Raw genomic sequence first — 17,910 nt, 5'->3', positions numbered from 1 at the left:
TAAAAGCCATTAAGCCAATTTGTCCAATAGGATACAGATAGCAAGAAAAAAATAATAAATTACACAATAAGTATTGTCAGAAGAAATAACCACAGATTTATAAAGTAAAAATTATAATAATTGCACACTCCTCATCGTCTTCTTTTACTCTTATGAGTAAGCTTATAAAAGTGTGAAAGGGGAGTAAAATCAATCAGTGAATGATTAGCTACCTGGGAAATACAGCAAAAAGTCAATAGGCTTACTCAAATCATCTTAAAGTGAACTTTACTTCTGATCTCAGTGATGATGGTTATCTCCGTGACCTTGTCACACATTTCCCTGTTGTGAAGATTTTTTGACCTTGCTCTATTAGCGAGATTTAGTTCCTGGATCCCTTCTCCATCTACACTCAAGGCCTGGGACAATTACTTCACTTGTTTGGATTCCAGTACAATGCAAATAATATTCACGTTTACCTCTCAACTCCTCATTTCTTGACTAACTCTTGTCCCATACCTTTTATCTGCTGACAGAGACAATTTTTTTAAAATTTTGGTTCTGTACATTACCGCAATAAATTTTTATTGAAACAACTTGGATGCAGTTGAACTGCAGACTTTCAGCTTTAATTCAGTGGGTTGAACAAAAAGATTGCATAAAAATGTGAGGAACTACAAAGCCTTTTTTTACACAATCACTTCATTTCAGGGGCTCAAAAGTAATTGGACAATTGACTCAACGGCTATTTCATGGGCTGGTGTGAGCAATTCCTTTGTTGAGCTCTCCATGCAGGTGAAACAAGCATCCTTAAGCTGCAAAAACAGAAAAAGCCATCCGAGAAATTGCTACAATATTAGGAGTGGCAAAATCTACAGATTGGTACATCATGGGAAAGATCTGGACGTCCATGGAAGACAACAGTGGTGGATGACCACAGAATCATTTCCATGGTGAAGAGAAACCCTTTCCCAACAGCCAACCAAGTGAACAACACTCTCCAGGAGGTAGGCGTATCAATATCCAAGTCTACCATAAAGAGAAGACTGCATGAAAGTAAATACAGAGGGTGCACTGCAAGGTCCAAGCCACTCATAAGCCTCAAGAATAGAAAGGCTAGATTGGACTTTTCTAAAAAAGATCTAGAAAAGCCAGCACAGTTCTGAAAAACATTCTTTGGACAGATGAAACCAAGATCAACTATTACTAGAATGATGGCAAGATAAAAGTATGGAGAAGGCATGGAACAGCTCTTGATCCAAAGCATACCTCATCATCTGTAAAACATGGCGGAGGCAGTGTGATGGCTTGGGCGTGCATAGCTGCCATGGCACTGGGACACTAGTGTTCATCCATGATGTGACACAGGACAGAAGCAGCCGAATGAATTCTGAAATTTTCAGAGACATACTGTCTGCTCAAATCCAGCTATATGCAGTCACATTGATTGGGAGGTGTTTCATAATACAGATGGACAATGACCCAAAACATACAGCCAAAGCAACCCAGGAGTTTATTAAAGCAAAGAAGTGGAATATTCTTGGATGGCCAAGTCAGTCACCTGATCTGAACCCAATTGAGCATGCATTTCACTTGTTGAAGACTAAACTTCGGACAGTAAGGCCCACAAACAAACAACAACTGAAAGACGCTGTAGTAAAGGCCTGGCAGAGCAATAAAAAGGAGGAGACCCAGCATCTGGTGATGTCCATGAGTTCAAGACTACAGGCTGTCGTTGCCAGCAAAGGGTTTTTAACCAATTATTAGAAATGAACATTTTATTTTCAGCTTTTTAATTAATTTTGAGCCCCCGAAATGAAGTGAATATGTTAAAAAAAGGCTTTAGTTTCTCATATTTTTATGCAATCTTTTTGTTCAACCCACTGAATTAAAGCTGAAAGTCTGCAGTTCAACTGCATCTGAGTTGTTTCATTTAAAATAAATTGTGGTAATGTACCGAACCTAAATTAGAAAAAAGTTGTCTCTGTTCAAATATTTATGGACCTAACTGTATATCCTCCTTATTTTTCTAATTTAAAGAAGAACTAAACTGAAAACAAAAATCACACTTTATCCCGCAGATCCCTTGATTGCGCTGATTTTCCTGCAATCTGGTCCTGCATTGTCCTGGAATTCCTCTTGGTCCCAGCTCTGAGGAAGCTCCGGGCCCCACCATCTTTGTTCTTCACTTCTGTCTTCCGTCTTCTTGGCATGTCACTTGATCTTGCACTGCGCAGGTCTGAGATTGTGTGACATATCCGCTATAAAGGGGTAAAATAAAAGAGAGCCGATCTCACTGTGCTTGCATTCTATCGGCATCTCTTTCCCCCTAATAGAAAAAATGCGACATTAGTCCGAGATTAGAGCAGAAGCAGCACCCAGAGCCTCCCGGGATGCGTGACGTAGGTATCCCGAGAGGCTCTGCACTCCCATTCAGTCTTGATCACCTTGGCAATCATGTCTGAAAGGGGAGTTGCTGCATCCTTTTGTTTTTTTTTAAAAAAAGGGTGTTGCATTTAAAAAAATAAAAAAATAATTGACATTTTGCTTTACATATAAACATATATGTAATACACATATATACACTTTAATAAGAATAAAAAGATGTTTCCACCATTTCTTTCTATTCCACAACCTGTAACTATTATACAAGGAGATAACCAAGACATTAGCATGAGGATCTGCTGGAGGTTGTGGACTTCCAAAATACTGTGCTTTATTCCATCTTGGTAGCTGTGATTTCCCCACCACTTTCAGTTACTCAAGCTCTTATTGGAGGCACACATACTAGATATGAATTTCCTCGAATTTCCAATGGTTTTGCGAAATTTCGACAAAATGATTTTGCGAAACAATCGGAAGAAGGAATTAAAACAGGAGAATACCCAGAGCTGCATCCAGCCCTGGGAATCTCCCTGTTTGGGATACTCAGGGCACTAGGGATTAATTAATCTCTAGTGCCCTGGGGATCACCTGCAGTCACAGCTGTGAACCGCAAAGTTCCCATGGTCACGTGACTCTGCAGTTCCACTACGATCCCCGGGGCACTAGAGGTTAATTACCTTCTCAATGAATGCTAGGCTGCAATCATTGATGGGATCAATGTGCAATCTGAGGGGCTCTAGAGGTTAAATAACCTCTAGTGCCCCGGGGATCGCACACTCTTCTCAATGAATGTAGCCACAGCTGCAATCATAGAGAAGATGCCCGGCAAAGGAGAACCTCCTGACATTGTAATATAAGTATCTCTTACAAATTATACATTTGATACAGATACAAATAAATCTTTTGTAAGAGATAGTTATATTACAATGTCAGGAGGTTCTCCTGTGCTGGGCATCTTCTCAATGATTGCAGCTGTGGCTGCATTCATTGAGAACAGTGTGCGATTCCCGGGGCACTGGGGGTTATTTAACCTCTAGTGCCCGGGGATCGCACAGGATTTCCAGGATTGCATGATGCAGCCCTGGAAATTCTTCTGTTCTGCGAGAGCTCGACCTCTTGGGGAATCAGAAGGACGTTCTCGCTTACATTTTCGGTAAGCAAGAAAGGCCCGGTTCGCCACGAGATCGAATTGAATATTCTCGCTCGCTCATCCCTAATACCACACAAAGGTCCTATCTTTAAAGGAAGGAGCTTAGGCTACTTGAACTACCTACCCTGTCACTCCCCACCACCGTCTGACAAAAGTACCCTGAAAAATGTGTAATATATTTTGTGTTAGGAGGCACATTGGACAATACATTTTGTCTTTCCATTATTCAACATCATATACCCTATTTTTCATTTCCCAGCTCTGAATTAGGTCATTAAAGGGCAAAGGAAATGTCTAAAACTGTAAATAGTTTGAATATCCAAACATATGAATTTGTACAGGAATAGTAATTTGGGCCTGTATTGGCAGCAGAGCAGTGTTCAAAATGCATTGCATCCCTTAATTTATCTAGTAAAGGTTTATTGTTAAATCTATTCAGTAAGATAAAAACTTACACTCTTCACTGCCTATACTACACAGTTATCAGTTATATTGATCCTACCTGTGTTAACCTCCCTAGTGGTAACCCCGAGTGTGACTCGGGGTAGAAAAAAGTTGCTACAAGTGGTAACCTCAAGTCACACTCGGGGTATGTAAACATATGGGAGCGCTTACCTGATCCGCTGGGGTCCAGCGCCGTGATCTCTGTCTTCTTTCCTCTTTCTTCTTCGTGCTTCTGTATCCAGGGAGGGAGAGTTCCCGGTGACGTCGGTGCGTGTGTACGTCCTGGCCGGGCGGAAATTTAAATTCTATTTGTATTGCATTCAATACAAAATAACTGTATTGAATGCAATACATTGGATTTTTATGTGTAAAAGCAGTACATTGTTTTCAAGAACATTTATTTTACAGTATGTATTATAGTATGAGTATAATGTGTATCTTTTTTAATTTTTTTTTTAATTATATTGATTTTTTAATTTATCCAATTTATTGTTTTTAAATAATTTTGTGTTTCAAACTTTATTATACTCATACTATTATATTATACTGTAAAATAAATTTTCATGAAAAACTGTACCGCTTTTAGACATATAAAACCGGAAAGAAATGAACCACTAGGGAGGTTAAGGACTGCCATACCATTATGGACATGAAGAAGAACATGTGGTGTTTATAGTCCAAATAAGGATAGCAGTCTATGATAACAACACTGTTTCTCCAATAGATAGACAGTATGTAAGTTACAGGTATGTAAGTTACAGTATCACCAGGTAAAAATAAAGAAAAAAAGTTAATAAAATAACTAATGGAGCCACCACAATTAATAACTTATATACTGTAATATATAAAAAAATGTAATATTGGGTTTAGATACAATTTTAGGTTACCCTGATAAACATGCAGGAAAACCTGCACATAAAGATTCCCTTTTAAAAAGGTTGTATGTATTCTGCAGAACCTGTTAAGATGGGACTTGTACCTTTCACAGAGTATTGTGAGCTAGTACATTATTCTTTTTGAAGAGACTACAAGTGTCAGCAAAGAGAAAAACTGTTTAAGCAGAACAAGCACTCCTATTGTTTCTCTGTGCCAGCTATCCTGCAAGGTCACAGAACTGTTAGTCATTATTACAGCCACCTGTTACCATTACTTTGTAACAATTGAATGCAAAGTGTAGCCAGTGTGCTTAGTGTCTGCATGTCTGTTTCAAGCTGACTTTTTCTTGTGTGTAACTGCATTACATTTGACCCTTGGCTATGGAATAAATGCCTTTATCTAAAACTGATGTCTTTCAGTGTACAACCAAGGCTTTTGCACATTGTTTACTTAGCCTTTTTTCATCTTATTTTATGTTTTGTAAAACTTTTTATTACATTTTAACAGGATAACAGACATAGCCAGTGTCGTTACTAGGTAACTGAAAGCACAAATCACAGAGTACATAGTAAAGTATTACTATGTGATATGTGAAACGATATAATCAAAACAACATTTAGGTAAGTGCTATCAGAACATGAGAAAAGATTTTCCACCGCATTGTTGTTACCAAATACAAGGTGAGATACAATGAAAACTTCAAAAATTAGGAAAACTAAACATAAAAAAGACAAAAAAGAAAAAGGATGAAAGTAAACAATATCATTGGATACCTGATTAGTTTTCCTTAATCCAAGATCCCTATGACAGCTAGAGCTTGCAATGCAAATTCTACCACCTAGAATCTTAGATATATAAGAAAAGGTTGCTAGAAACTGCATAGAGATCCCAATAAATCCAAACATGATTGGATTGGACATCAGTATGACATGTAAGTTTCTCCAAGGTAACAACCTACTAGATTTTGTTGAGTACCATTGGGGAATTTGGAGGGGATTTCTAAGATGCTGATATTGATAGATGGACAACACCTTTTTAGATTTTAAACATATTCATCTAAGATCGACACAGTCTAAGCCTGCATACACACATGCAATTATTGTTGTTGGAAAGGATCTTTCACAATCCTTTTCAACGAGAAAAGACTGCATGATGCATAAACGAGCAGTGTACATAAAGCACCGTTCTGTCCTACAGAGAAGGGAGGGGGGAACGATGGAGCGGCACAAGCGAGAATCATCTGACGAGTGTATGTAGCCTTACCAAGCACGCATAATGGAATCCAGGGCAATCGACTTTCAAATAGCACAAGGAAAAAGCCAATGGTTTCCACAAGACCCAATGGTTCCCTGGTTCTTTTTAGATCCAGATTCCCCACAGTTTCACCAACACAAAAATGAGAAGTTTGGTAAATAACCTTAAAAGAGATTGAGCTAATTTCTAAATAAGATTTAATACCTATTCTCCTTTGTTTGTACACATTTAGACGTTATTTTTGGCACACATTTGTATATTCATTTTTTAGCTATCACAATATAACAGAACATATGAATTCCACAAATCATTTTCCCAATCTAATAAATGATTAGTGGTATCTTCTGTCAAGAGTTATTGAAACAAAGCACAACATTTTTCTAATAATTTGTCTTTAATTGATAGCTTCAATCTAGATAGCTGGGAAATCTAATACTTTCAAACATTAACATAAGTTAGATGTCTAACCTGGTGATATTGCAAATTCAATATAGATGCAACAAAAAACTTCTAGCTTCTAAATCTCTAAAGGAACTTACATCATCTTTATCAAGTACCGTCAGTTTGTTACCAGGAGAAGGGTTATAAAATCACCCTTTTTGTGAAATTTGGCTGAAATTTAGGACAGGGGGTTTAGAAACCGAAATTCAGGGATAGTTTTAGCTATACACAAACTATTTATATTATTATTATTAATATTATTATTATTATTGTTATTAATAAACAGGATATATATAGGGGCAATATATAAGGCAGCACTGTACATTAAATAGGGGTTGCAAATGACAGACTAATAGAGCTTATAATCTAGTGGGTGGGGGAATTTACACACAATAAGAGGGGGGTATGTAGTGGTGGGAAGTAGTGATGGTTTCAAAAGACAGAAGAAGATGGGTAGGCAAGTTTGAAAAAATAGGTAATGTTTTTTTTTTTTTAAATGAGCAGAAAGTAGGAGCAAGCCGAATAGGACGAGGAAGACAATTCCAGAGAATTAGGGCAGCTCTAAAGAAGTTTTGTATCAGTGCGTGTGATGTGGTTATGAGTGAGGAAGTCATTAGTAGGTCATTGGAGGAGCGGAGAGGGGCTGGGGGAGTACATTTTTACCAAGTCAGAAATGTAAGTGGGACAATAACTGTGGAGGGATTTGAAGGCAAAGCACAGGAGCTTGAATTTGATTCTAAGGTGAAATGGAAGCCAGTGTAGAGATCTGCGAAGCCGAAGCGGAAGAGGAGCGGAGGAAAGGATGGATGAGTCTGGCTGCAGCGTTCATAATAGATTGTAGAGGAAAAAGTTGGGTTAGTGGAATACCAGAGAGGAGGATGTTACAGTAGTCCAGACGAGAGATGATAAGAGCATGTACAAGGAGTTTGGTGGTCTCAGGGGACAGGTAGGGGTGGATTTTGGAGATGTTGCGCAGGGGAAAGTGACAGGACCTGGAAATGTTCTGAATATGGGGGGTAAATGAGAGGGCAGAGTCAAAGGTGACACCAAGACAACGTGCCTGAGGGGAGGGCCGAATAACAGTGTTGTTAACAGTTAGATATATGTCAGGGGGGGATTTGGAATTTGAGGGGGGGGTGATGATGAGTTCTGTTTTATCCAGTTTGAGCTTCAAAAATCAGTCAGACATCCATGATGGGATGGCTGACAGGCAGCGTGAGACCTTACCCAGGACTGAGGGAGACAGATCAGGGGTGGACAGAGAGATACACAAACTATAAAGAAGACATTGTATTGATGTGGTGGGAAACTCTAAAGTAAGTTAGGAAGAAATCACAAATATTCTGCTGTTAGAATACAGTAGGGTTCCTGCTAAAATCTATTTTGTGGCTTTGTGCTACAGTTAAAAATAGCCAGTTTGGTACAGTGGGAAGTAACCCATTCTAAATGTAAATCAGTGACTCCGTAGAAATGTACCCTCTCTGCGCCAGGGCCTACTTAAAAGTGTGGCGCAAGCATAACACGCATGCCAATGATACTGATATAATAAATCCTTAACCAGACCCCTTAATATGGCTACATACACTTTTTGCAGGTTTGGTGACCTATTATACTACAGAGCAGAAAAAAATGGCAAGAAAGAGATTAGTCCTTCTCTAGATCACTGGAAGCACTCCACTTTAGTAGACACATACTCTGAGTGTAATAAAACCTAAACTCCTAGACTTCTCTATTTTCTGATGCCTCAACATTTGACTCAGTTCAGGTAGTTTTCAAAGAAAGACAGTGAGCAAAGAGAAATGTCCTAAGAATGCAACCTGGGCAGCATTGTGGCTCAGAGGTTAGCACTCCGGCCTTTGCAGTATTAGTTCCCAGGTTCAAATCCCAGCCAGGATGCTATCTGCATGGAGTTTGCAGGTTCTCGCCATGTCTGTGTGGGTTTCCTCCCAAAAACATGCAGTTAGCTTAATTGGCTTCCTACTAAGTTGATCTTGGACTATGTTAATGACATATGACTATGGTAGGGACATTGGATTGTGAGCTCCTTTGAGGGACAGTTAGTGATATGACTATGGGCTTTGTACAGTGCTGTGTAATATGATGGTGTTATATAAATACTGTGTAATAATAATACAATTTCATCCATAAAAACTTCATACTGAAAGATACATTTGTAGTGTCCTTCAGTAGCCCATAAGCTTCTATCAATTTAACCCTCACTATGAAAAAAATACTTAAAAAACAATATTAAAAAAAGATAATTATATAATAGTAAATGAAGTGTAATTCTAGCACATACCAGAAATGTTGTCAGCTACTTATGATCCTCTTTATTTTATACAATTATTTGTACAAAAGTATTTTTATCTAATTCATGGAGAGCAATAAAGTTCAATATATGTCCTTGAACTTACGTTGTGAAGCGGGGAGAAGAAGAGGTTAGTTTTTAAACAAGTACAAAAATAGTTGGAGGATAATAAATTATTTTAGAATAAATTGTACCTATCTATAAAACTAGATATGTATGATTTATTAAAGGTCTACATCTACACCCAGCTTCACTGACGTAGGTGTATATTCTCCAGCCTTGGAGGGCATTAATAAATAAGGCCCATTATGTCTACCACTACTCCAGGGTTTAACCTGCCGAGCGGTAACCCCAAGTGTGACTCGGGGTAAAAAAAAGATGCTGAGAGCAGTAACCCCATGTCACACTAGGTATAGCTAAAACAGCAAAAAAGAATAATAAAAACAGTGAACAAGAACCGGGGAGTTCCTGGTGATGTCAGTGCGTGCGGATGTTCCGTTCGGGGCGTGGCAGGAATTTCAAATCGATTTGTATTGCATTCAATACAAAATAACTGTATTGAATGCATTATTTTAACATAATTTTGTGTCTCAAACTTTAATATACTAATACTATTATATTATACTGTAAAATAAATATTCATGAAAAACAATGTACCGCTTTTAGACATATAAATCTAGACAGAAATGAACCGCCCAGGAGGTAATGCAATATTTGCCAATGGACTGCAAAATGAAAGCATGTTTTTGCAAACATCAGTTTCACACACCTAGACCTTCTAATTGCATATTGTATGGGAATCTTGACCTACACTACAGATTAATCAATCAGTTTGTTGTTAGCAAATATGTCATCTTATACTTGGCTTGTCCCCAACTTATCATAAGCTAGGTACACACTTCCAATGGTTCTCGCTCGATAATCGTCTCAGGGCCGATATCGGACGAGAATCTGGAGTGTGTACAGTGTGCGTCGTTCATCGTCCGAACGACCATCCTGGCAGATCCATGGACGATGAACGACGAATGATCGTAATGTAAGGGAAGGAGGAGAGCACGCAGCAGGGTGCCGCTCCGGCGTTCTCCCCCTCCCCTCTGCATAGAGCAGAACGATGATGTATGTACAGCCCTCATTCATGCATTGTGCAGTGCATAGTCGTTGGAAAGGATTGTGAAAGATCCTTTCCAACGACAATGATTGGAAGTGTGTACGCGGCTTTAGGATTCACTATTGACATGTCATAAATGTTACCACTTTAGATGAAGAGATTTTACTGAATCATTAGGAAAGTCTACACTTTGGGAAAATTACTGAACTGGTTACTGGAATAATGATATGGCTGGGTCATACCTGAGTACAAAGGATGTGATGCTAATTTGACAAATGGTCAGAATTTCCTTTTACTTGTTATGGTAGTTATGCTATAGTTATGCAAGTGGCAAAAGTAGAGGCAAGAGGAATTTATCCAAATGGACGTAGTTCCCAAATCAAATAAAAAAATATTTGTCACTGTCTTTCAGCTATATTTTATCACAATATCACAATATCTATGTCTACTATTATTAACACAGGTTGTCTTCTAATCAGTGTTTGCCTATTCCAGGGACCCAAGACCATTCTAAATAATTGTAAAGGTTTTTGTTCTCATGAAAAGACACTTCACCCTAAAAATGTTATTGTATTGCTCAATGTTTTATTATTATCAAAAAAAAAGCCAGCACTTGTTTGCCTTTCCTATTTATTTTTGTTCAGTGAACATTAAATCACATTAGGCTGTAAGGTTAGCATGACCATGCCTGCAGTAAAAGAAACTTTGAGAAAGCTTGTAGCTATGTCATGTAAAAGTGGCTGTTGACAGATGCTGCTTGTTCTGTCATCCAGAACTAACCTACACCTGTGACCTTCTGCACTGTGCCTGAAAAGCCAGCAACAGACAAAAATATATATCTATATACCAAATGGCTCTTCCTTTGCTTTGCTCTGTTTAACAATGTCAACATTAACAATGTGTCTGTAAAAACAATAAAATCACATTATCCACACACAATGCATTGTTGCAAAATAAACTAAAGGCAAGTGTTCATTGTTTTGAAAAAAAACAGCTGATATGACTCATAATTTAAAGGCATGGATTGTACTGGGCAGGGGGATTATGAATTGGTGTCTTAAAAAACATGTTTAACCACATTTTATAGGGTGTGATTACAAGCTCGCTGTGTCTATATTATTGTGCAGGTGCATTTTGTGCTGTATTTCTCAAATCAAAGCTGCTTTATATATGTCCTCTGATACACTCGCTTACACTTAAAATGAGTTTTAAACTGAACGGGGCCAGAAGTTTTGCTTGTTAAAGCATATGTATTCAAAAATGAATTTTAAGTTGAGACAGATGAAGGGGGATTGCAGGGATGGGAGTACAGGTAGTCCCCAGGTTAAGGACATCTGACATACGGACGCCTCCTAGATATGAACGGGGCTTCCCTGCTCGTTGTGTGCAGGATGGAGGCTGGGGGGGGGGGCAGTTTGCATGACTTGAGGAACAAATCTTTTGCTTACGCACAGCTGAGGTTTTGGGTGATCTTATGGGGGTGAGCTCTTTCTGCAGCCTCTTGTAACTCTTTAATGACCAAGACAAACTCTGCAGTTGTTTCCTTTTGCATATCAAAGCACAGCTTGCTCCAGAAGTTAATACATGTCTATGTTTTTTTTTTTTGTTTGCTTTGTGATTAGCTCACAGTGAAGATTTTGTACAGTAACTGATACCACAATGCCTAATATTATGTTGAGACAAACATCTGTTCTAATTGCATTTATTAAAATAATGTACCTGTAATGTACCTGACTTACATACAAATTCAACTTAGCAACCCGACAGTCCCTATTTCGTATGTAACCTGGGAACTACCTGTATTGCAGGTGTATGTAAGAATCCTGCAGAGTTTCATTTCATTAGGGGCCCACTTTGACACTCGCTCTTGTTCTCTGCTTTACCAACATTAATATCAGATTTCCAATGAAAATTAATAATGTTTTATATTGGCTTTCTTTATAGTGTTTAGTATTACAACAAATACAGTAATTAAAAAAATTAGATCATTATCAAATATTGCAAATTAATATTTTATACATGCCACTTGCAGCCAGCAAATGGAGCACCATACTGTAAAAAAAACTCAATTAGAGATTTATGTAGTTAAAATAGCCCGGAATCCTACATACAGCCCCTTTTCTCCTGACCTAGCAAGTTAGGCTGCAGAAGCAAGCATGCAATGCTGACTTTTTCAATCAAAAGGACCAGTAGGCTTTAAAAATGATTCAGCAGTACTGTGGGCCCAGGCTAGCCTGATGGCACATGCTAGGGCGTCAAAGAGCAAAATACAAGGTTTAATGTCCCCATGATACTACATTCATTTTGCTGCTCTATAAATTATTATACTTAAGAAAAGATTTTTACAGTACATGCACAGTAGTCGTCATCAACAGATAAATGTCCCTGTTCATGTGTGGAGTGTATATTATATATATATATATATATATATATATATATATATATATATATACAGTGGTACCTTGGTACTAAATCCGTTCCAGATCCTTGGACTTATACCAAACAGGACTAATACCAAACAAATTTTTCCCATAAGAAATAAAAGGAAAAGATTAATCCGTTCCTAAAAAAAAATCCTAGTGTTATTGGCATATTATTCATTGATGGGGCTGTATGAACTAATTTAAACACTGTTTAATACTAAAGAACATAAATACAAAAGCATTTAGATGAAATAAATGAAAATTTACCCTCACTTTACCTTGCTGAGAAGAGTTGAGTGCCTACTAGGATGGTGCTGAGAAGGGAGGAGGAGGAGATGTTATGTAATTCACAGAGAGTTATAGCGTGAGTTGTTCACTAAATGGTAGCAACTGGCGTATGGACGCTCGTGGGCAGTCGTGGCTTTGTCTCGAGACAGGTAAATAAGGGTAGCGTGCGGTGTTGGGACTCATTTTGACCCATACAAGTTCTAGAACAAAGGTTGTATACCAAGCAAAGGTTGTATACCAAGAAAAAAAATTTTGTGTCCAAACAGGACTTATACCAAGTTGGACTTATTCCAAAGCGGACTTATACCAAGGTACCACTGTATGTATATATATATATATATATATACTTGCATAAACACACTAGTTGATGTTAAGATATTACCTTGCATATGAAACAATTATCTAACAAAATCCAGAACACAAATTGATTCTTAGAACTACAGTATGTAAAACACATTTTTTATTTCACAGGTACAATGGTACATTATGGGAATGCATGTGAAAATGTATTTCATAATGATACATGAATGCTAAACTACATATTGATTTTGAGCAGCAGGGTGGACAATCCTTCCTTCGGCTCACTGTGATAGAATTCAAAATTGATTCTCAATCAAAAATAAAATAGAGTAAAAAGCATTGTAGTATAGAATATCACCATTGCCCAAGCATGCAAGGACATTTCTAAGTAGATGCCCGTGCTTGAGGCCTAAGCTGCATGATAACTTATTAGGTAAGGTCATTTTATGTTTAATGTGGCAACAGAGGCTACAAAAGAAATAAAACAAAGAAAATGCCACACCTATATATAAAGCATTACAGTATTAAAATAAATAACAAGAGAAAAACAGTTACTAAAAGAGAAAAAGAATGTGATTTCAAGTAACACCTTTGAGCTGTCTATTACTACCATAAATGAAATAACAAATATAACTTAAACAACTGGATGATATAAAGGTCTGTCTGCACACTTAGTCATTTAAGAAAATACTAAATAATAAACATAATAACATAAAAACATAATAAACATGATTGACACAAAAACATAATAAACATAATAACATAAAAACATAATAACATAATAAATAACTAATACTAACATGCAATTGAACAATTGAACACAAACTTTAAATTAAATTAAAGAATATGAATGTTTGCCATTGCTGATCTCTCCTCAAAAAATGATAGTTGCCTGGCTATCATGCTGATCTAAAGGCTTTAATGCTTTCTAAGCCACTGACCTAGTAAAAGTTTGAGAATCTGGACTTCACTTTGGCTTTCCAGTCCAATGCTTGTTCCAGGTCATTGACTAAGAAAATTATTAAGCCAGAAAAACTAAACCAATAACACTTTTAGAAGAAGAAAAATACTCCCTGTATTTCGCTCACAACAAGTTTACCTGTTTAAACTGTTCATCACCAACAATTAACCTAGTGGATGATGATTGCAACCAGAGTGATAATGAAAGCATTTGGCACAATGAAAGTTGTCAAACGCAGAATATTCTGTTCTTAACTTTTGTTCTGCAAGATAATAAATACCTATGGCATGGGTGACAGGACACACAAATGGTAATATTTTTTTTTCTTCAACAGATAAATAAATTACCCTATTTTTTAAGGAGTACAAGAAGCTTGTGCTATTTCCTAAAGTTGATTTTTATTCTGCCTATGTTTAACATATAACAGTTGCTTTGTTCTACACCCACCAGCCATACCAAAAAACTAATAGAATTTTGAAACAAATCCTTTCCATTTTCATTACATACCCAATGATATTTATCACTAGGTTTATTTGCTTCTCATGCAATACAGGCAGATCATTACTGGTGGGTGTGAACAGCAGTGCTGTATATATATTTTTAAAACAAAGTTCAACACCATGCTTTAGTAAATCTCTGAATATTTCCCAGCAGAGATGTGAGTGGTGGTATGGTCATTCAGAGGAGTTATATACATATCAATTGCTAATTTTCTAAGCAGACAGATAGCCACATATGATGCTGAGCCCCCATAAATGTAAGAACTAAAACCCAGATAATGAAAGGGGTGGTACAGAAAGTCTAGGGAGGAAAAGGGCAGATGATGCTGTAGATCCTCCAGCCAGGAAACCAGACAGGTTTTATTTGACTTCAGTTCACATTTGCATCAGTAACAATGACAGTCACATAGGTAATAACATTTGAGAGTGTATTATTGTTGCCCTTATACATTTGCATGTTTTCTTTTTACATACAGCAGCTCTGTATGAAAGCAAATGGACAAAGCTGAGAACTGTTTTATCTTCTGATTAAAAAGGGAAAATACTGATGTCATTAGAATGATAATATATTCAAATGCAAACCAGAGGTTTGCAAAATGAGTGTGATGTAAACTGCATACCTAGGTGTCACCTTACTAATCTATTGAAGGCAGCGCTTCTATGTAGAGGTGTTCATCACTTTCTGTGGTGTTGTTGGATATGGAAACTAGTGAAACACAACACGCACCAAATATATCACTATTACAGAAACAGTGGATTGGGCAAAGTGAAGATTATGGTGACTTGTCCTTAGTTTTCCTTTATGAGTGCATATTGTTTTTAATGCCCAATACACAGTTGTAATACAGACATGAGCATCAGGTTGCTCAGCAGTTTTTAAATTGAGGCAGGCAGGTATGCTAGACAGGATGAAAATTACCAGAAAATGTAAAGTAATGTGATAGTTGGTTAACTTGACATATGTTTTTGTAACTAATATACAACATTTTATCTGTAAAATATGAATTTATAGAATATTACCCTCCAATTAAGTGGCTTAATTTTTTTCTTGTTCATTCTTAAGTATTTTTTCTAGTCATCCTACTAGTTTATCAACTTCTGTTCCTAAGGTGACAACAATCTGCACGTACAGATGGAGGACATTTAACAATGTCATCATCATAGAGTAAAATAATTCATTCATGCCATGAATGCCCAAAGCAAGTGGACGTCTGTGAAAATCTCTCGAAAAAGGTAGGCATTGTAATATTTAAAAAAAATGAGCTTTTGCTGATAAATTACAGATTTTGTAAGAAATCCCTATTAAAATTATTCTATACCCCAACTTGGAAACTTGAAGAAAAATGTGATTACCTCTACCCATTGTAATTTACTGTTGAAGATGATCAAATGCTTTAAATGTTGGTTGGTGGTCTACATAGATTGGAGTACGTCCCTCTATATTTGATATTGATGTTAGAGGGACATCACGAAAGTAAGAGGCTTAATTACCAACTAAGCTACTCAAATGACCTCCATCTACTTATAGATATCTAGAGCTAGAATGAAATTGTAACCAATTCACTTCTACAATGTGGGTCACCCGTGTCTTTTCAGATAACAAATCATATTTCGTTAAACTGGACCTAAACTCACCACCTCTCGCTCCTTTGCCGTAAACCAACATTCCTTCTCACTCATTTTCTGGAGTCAGGATCTTCTGCCATGTTATACTGGCAAGGCCAGAACGACATAACTCCTGCCCATGTGCACAGGAGTTAATTTATTACTTGCAGCCAGGTACTGTATATGCAACTCAGTTTGCATTCTAGAAAAGATGGTGAACAAGCAGGTACATTTGTTTTATTGTAGAAGCACATCCTATCCAGCTGCTCACAATTTTTTTGTTTCCCTTTTAAAATAATATTTGTCAATAGGAAAAATGCACATGGTTTGTTTACTAGTTTAAGAGTATTAATTGAACTGTAAATCGAAAACAAAATGCAAAATAAGTAAATATCTGAAATTTTAGAGCTGTCCTTAAAATTAGGTTAGTTTCCCTAAGGTAAGGGGAAATTTTCCAGTTTACATTGGTGGTGGATTTTCTCTAACTCCACCTATACATATGTTATATATCACATAGGCCGCATCCCTTATTGAGCCCAGAAAAAAAGGTATATACAGTGAAGAACACCAATTTTTGTAGCGGGATTTTTTAGGCCAATATCAACAATATATATTATTAAAATAAGCAAATTTTATTAATATTTACGTTAAAAGGCCCATTTCCAATACATAAAACCACATAAAAACCATTATTATTACACAGTAATCACAATAATCTCTCCTTTCAGAGTGTCCCTATGAGGGATATACTCTGGGTTAATTCTCTACGCGTTTCGCGGAAATATCCACTTCCTCAGGAGAGAAGAGAGAGAATCTACAACCATAAAAAAATTACATTGTTATCCTCATTTAAATTATTACTACATTAACGGAAAAAAATACATTAAACTAAACACATAACACATCAATGTACCGAATGCTTGTGTTTTTAGCAACACTCTCTGTTAAAATCAGTAGAATTCTGGAACAGAAATTTCGCAGTCCCAGCAAAAAGTAAAAAAAAGATCTGGTTATGGATACATTTGAATATTGCAATACCATTTAATTAAAAATGAAGTGCCTATAGCATTTTCTATGTAGTCATTTAGCATGGAGCTTTAGCGTTTCTTTTAAAATGAAACTCCCAATAACTCCCAGCACCCCTACCTATTTGCAAACGTTTAAGCTCTTAGGTAGCAAATCATTTTCTTTGCAATTGATGTTAGCTTGGGAACTTATTTTGAAGCTGTACCTACACAGTATGTTCTCACCAATCACCTTTGATATAAAGGCCTGTTCAGGTTCAGTTAGCTATTACATGTGCCTCAGATGCAGATTACTCAAGTGTTTGTATTCCTGCTGGGAACTTGAAGTTAGGCTGTGGTACTATGCCAACTTGATCCTTGTTCTTGATTTGATATTGTGTTTCATGCATGATTCCTCCAACACATGGGCTATTTTCATTCTGTTTCCATATTTATTTAAAAGTAATCAGCAGTTTCCTTAACCAGCAATTCAACCCATACTGTTATGTCCATGCTAGGTGAGTAGAGGCAGCAACAGAGGATAAGGGCGTTTAAGATAAAATACAACATAATTAAACATATCTTTGTATCCAATAATCCCTTTTCATTTATCACTTTTCTATTGCTTAATTGGAAATTAAAAGATCCCTTCTGATTGGCTGCAAAGAGCAACACTTCCAATTTCTTTTTATTTTTTTAACTAAGCAAGACCAATACCGAATAAGAGGAAATTTATAAAAATCAATTATACGTTTCTTTTAGATTTGAAGTAGTAGATAGATTTTCCTAATAGATTTACTATAAAGGAAAGGATTTTTTAAAAATTTGGTTTTAAAAAGGTCCGCCAGTTCTTACCTTCCTAGTAGGGTGAGGACAGAAAATCA

Source organism: Pyxicephalus adspersus, chromosome 3 (assembly GCF_032062135.1).
Source record: "Pyxicephalus adspersus chromosome 3, UCB_Pads_2.0, whole genome shotgun sequence".
NCBI classification, from domain to species: Eukaryota; Metazoa; Chordata; class Amphibia; order Anura; family Pyxicephalidae; genus Pyxicephalus; species Pyxicephalus adspersus.
Note: the sequence above shows the minus strand (reverse complement) of the source record.